This window comes from Corylus avellana, chromosome ca8, assembly GCF_901000735.1.
Source record: "Corylus avellana chromosome ca8, CavTom2PMs-1.0".
In the NCBI taxonomy this organism is placed as follows: domain Eukaryota; kingdom Viridiplantae; phylum Streptophyta; class Magnoliopsida; order Fagales; family Betulaceae; genus Corylus; species Corylus avellana.
In genome coordinates, this window is record NC_081548.1 from 7,625,197 (window position 1) to 7,629,936 (window position 4,740).

The window sequence follows — 4,740 nt, forward strand, 5'->3', positions numbered from 1 at the left end:
AAACAACAAGGGAAGTTTCAGTTGTTGTTGAGTGTAGGGTTCAACGCTACAATGATTTATGTCAACGGGCCTTTTAAGTTGGGTGATGAAGCATCTTTATCCCCAGCGACCTACAATATTGCGTTGAAGGCACTCGAAGAAGCTTTGAGAAAGTGTGAGTGTGTAAATAACTCAATTCAGAGTTTAATAGAACCAAGCTCACCATCAATTCGTGGTCCTCAAGGAGTTGAAGAAGTGAACCAAACTAGCAGCTCTAGCAAGACAAATAAAAAAAACAGTGCATCCAAAAAACGACAGGTTAGTTAAGTTTTTGGTGGTTATTAATTTAATCTTGAAACTTTATAATGAATTTTTGTAAATGTATTTTTTATTTGAGCAGGTCTTGTTTGTAATTTTAGGTACATTCAGAGCCTGAGGTCATATCAATTGGAACCCATGACAACTGGCAACCAGTGGTTCGTAATGTCATTGTTTAGACTTGCTCATTTTATCTAAAGAAATGCAGGTTCTGGTATTATATTTTAAAGGGACATCTTGATGTGGGTTCCGTACTTGTTGTAGGGACACACGAATTTACGAGCACACGTGCTTAATTGATATGTCGTATGAATCGCAAGAGAGCATGCAAGACATGGTATGATGTGGTTTAAATAGCTACCATTATGCATGCAACAGGAAGACATTCTTGTTTTCAACACTACTCATTTGACAATGACTGTCACTTAGCATTAGAGTTTTTTCATTGTTTCCATATATTTATTATAGGAACAACTGAACTCAAGGGCTGCCTTTGATGGCTATTTTGGCACTCAACAAATCGTGCAGGGAATGGTAAGATCCTACTTTTATTTGTTTATTGGTTTATTTATTTACCTTATTATTACCATAATAGTATGGAGTTCCATCAAGGAACCATAGATAAGTATTTCCAACAACATAACTTTTATGTTTATCAATAACTTCTTTTACCCATCTTTTGCTTCTCATAGGGACAATTAAACTCAATAGTTCCAAGTCGCGATGAATATTACAGCAACCAACATAACATGCAAGGGCTGGTAATCGATATTTGACTAATTGATTTCTTGGATATTGTTTTATTTTGTCTATAAATGCAATACCTAAATTGGGCTCTTATTTTTTGTTGTAGGGACAACTGAACTCAATTGCACCTATCCATGATGGCCATTACCTAACTCAACAAAGGTTGCATGGGATGGTATGACATTCTATCATGTTAGTTGTAGTTAGGGCTGTTAAGTGAGCGAAGCGTCTCGCGAGCAAGCTTGGGCTCGGCTCGCATAAGCTCGGCTCGTGCTCGACTCGAATATTAAGTGAAGCACTTCGTGAACACAAATCCTAGCTCAAATATTAAACGAAGCAAGCTCGGCTCGAGCTCGGCTAACTATAAGCAGCTCGTGAGCTCGGCTCGTATATTTTTTATTAAGTAACAAATAACAATATATAATCAATATTACTCATTCACTCAATAATAACAAATATATTATATACCTTTGTTTTTTTTTAGTTATTTATGTATATGTGTGTATATATATAATATATATAATATATGTATATATTAATATAAAAACATATATATATATATATATATATATATATATATATTATCATTAATCATTTTATCATATGATATAATTATATAGTACAAGTGTACAACCGCACAAGTTATTGTGTCATTTAATACAAATATTATAATTAGATAGTTTATACTTTGGAAATTGGAATCGTATATATCACATAATCATTAATTATTATATAATCATATGGTATATCTGCATAAGTTATTGTGTTATTTAATCAATACATAATAATTATATACTTTATTCTTATAAAACATATATGATGTATCACATGATCTTAGATCTAAGATAATATTAATATTAATTGTGAGATAATATGATCATAAAATTTAAGTATGAGTGTACGACCATTAGATCATATGAATTTATTACTTAGAGTTTGAGTATTACTATTAGATTAAATGATTAATAATTAAGTAACTAATGTGTTTCTTATAATTTACACATTATAAATTTATAATCACAATTTATGGTAAATAAAAACTTAACAATTTGAATTTAAATCATATATCATGAATCGTGATAATGAGAACATATAATATAAGTATATAAGTTATAACAATTAACATTGACCCATTACCCATATAAATCAGATAATGATACAATCATATAACCATATAAGTATATAAATGTTTATATATAAGATACAATATATATTAATATTGACATTATATACTTGACCCATATTAAGCATTAACATTTTAACATATTAACTAAATAATACTATATGTAATATGATAATAGTGATTAGTGTGTGTGAGTGTGTGACATAAAGCATTTTACGTTGTGATTTAAAAAATACTTAATCTAAAATTAAAAAAAAAAAATACAAGATTGAAAAAAACACAATTTTTAAAATAGTAAATTATTAAAATTGAAATAACAAACTGATCCTAAATAATACTACATAACACAATTTTTATTCATAATTCCTAAATTTTGAATTTTGAATTTTTTATTGAATTTAATAATTTAATTTAATTTAAATTTGATCTATGGTATATAAGTGTAATCGTAGCCATCCAAAATGTTTTGATGATCTAATAACCGTTGGATGATATTAATGGATGACAACTATCAAGCATTTACTAAAAAGAATGTATATGGTGTAACAGAGATACCGTAAGCTTGCCTTGTTTGATCTAATCTGACGAGTAATATTAAATGTTGAAAACGTATATATTATCAATGGATCATATTAAACAAGCACACCAAATCTAAGTAGGGACAGCCACATGGGATAAGCTTTTGGTAAAACGAATCCAACCGTTAATATTTAAAATTTAATTATTTTTCCAAATCCAACGGTTGCATATTAGAGAACCCAAATTTAACCTAAATCTTCTATTCTCTTCATTCTCTCGACTCTCCTCTCACTGTTTCCACCATCCTCCTCGCCTCCTATCTCTATTGCCGCTCGGCCCGCTCCTACCACTCCCCCAGTGCCCCCAACAGCAACCACCACCACCACCGCAGTAACCACACACCTTGACGCCTGGCTGAAGCTGAACGGCTGGTGCCCGGTTTCCAGGAACTTGCCGCTGCCAACCCCGCTGTCCACGCCGCTCTCGGAGGTCGTTTCACTCTCGCAGACTCGCAGTACGCCGCGGATCGGAGGCGGAGGAGGTGATAAGATTTGTGGGTTTTTCTTTTCTTTTTGGGTTATTTTTTCTCCGTTTCTTCTTGGGTGGTGGGTGGTTTGGGGTTTTGCTACACGAGTGGTTTTTTTTTAAATAAAAAATAAAAACCACAATGGAAGTTCAGGTTTAATTTTTTATCATTAAAAGGAGCATGATAATGGTATGATTTTAAGAATGTTTTTGATAATCCAAGGAGAATGAAAGTACCTCCCAAAGGAATAATTATTTGTCAAAAATGGACGACATCCTGGCTAGTTTTAGATGAACAATGATTTTTCTTTTTTGGATGACTAGATGAATGGCTTTTCTGCTTGCCAACTTTCTGGTATTCTTAGTTGTAATCTTGGTAATATCAGCTCTTGTCGTGAAATATGAAGACCTTGTTGTTTACTGATGGTTTAGGTTGTGATTGCTGAACAAAGATAAGGGCTTGGACTTGAACAAAGATGTCCATATTCAAAATTGGCACAGTTCATGAAGTTTTGTTGTATTACAGCTGCAGAAGCTGTGTTAATTCAGCAGTTTTGAGTTTTATTTGCAGTTTCCCTTCTTTATTGTCATCCAATTCTAATAACTATGGTCTTAGTTTTAGATCTGTACCAATTGAAAATGGTTTATTGTGACGTTTCTGCAGTCAATTACTTATCAAAAATCTGCAGTCAATTAGCTTTTTCTTCAGATCTGTACCAATTGGATGATTTTTGTAATAATCTAATACACTTAAATTACAAAATCAAAAAATAAAAAAAAAAGTCGAGCTCGAGCTCGAGCCCAGGCTCGAGCCCGAGCAAAATAGACGAGCTCGAGCTCGAGCTCGAACAGGGTTCTAATCCTGTCGAGCCGAGCTCGAGCAGCAAAGTCGGGCTCGACTCGAGCTCGAGCTCAAGCTCGAGCCTGGCCCAAAAATAAACGAGCCGAGCCTGGACAGCCAAAGCTCGCCCAAGCTCGGCTCGTTTACACCCCTAATCATATCATACTATCAATATTGTATACCAATTAATATCATATATATGATATTAATTATCCTATGCATGCATAATCATTTTATATATTATATACTAATTAATATAATTATCACATGCATGCATATAAATCAACCATTACATTAATATTAATTTGAACATGATATTATCATGCATAAATCAGTATAGTAATATTAATATATATGATAGCCATATTAATTTTTTAAAAATATATAAGACATACAGAATACATTTATTTTATAAGACCCGCAAACGTCATATGAACTCGGCCAACACAAAATATGTGGTGGGTGAGTAGATTATTGAGCCCTCATTAAAAAATATATCTAATTATCTATACATCTAGAATATTAATTTATTTATTCTCTAATTAATTGTAATTGGATATTGTATGGATAATGTGTTATATAATAGGAAAAAATTATATCATACAATAAATATAATTTTAATAGAAATTAAATGATAGAGTAAATATAATTTTAATAAAATTAAAATAAATATAATTTATAATAATTT

The 4,740-nt window shown here is 31.7% G+C and overlaps 2 long non-coding RNA genes across 2 annotated transcripts; both read left to right on the top strand.

The window, feature by feature from the left end:
• The first annotated feature begins 593 nt into the window (after window positions 1-593).
• LOC132189022 (uncharacterized) lies at window positions 594-1,194 on the top strand. Its single transcript, XR_009440999.1, has 4 exons — window positions 594-634; window positions 766-831; window positions 990-1,058; window positions 1,151-1,194. It is a non-coding gene; the product is annotated as an uncharacterized LOC132189022 (long non-coding RNA).
• Window positions 1,195-2,967: 1,773 nt separating this feature from the next.
• On the top strand, window positions 2,968-3,781 carry LOC132190449 (uncharacterized). The gene is made up of 2 exons (XR_009441137.1): window positions 2,968-3,239; window positions 3,644-3,781. It is a non-coding gene; the product is annotated as an uncharacterized LOC132190449 (long non-coding RNA).
• Window positions 3,782-4,740: the final 959 nt, after the last annotated feature.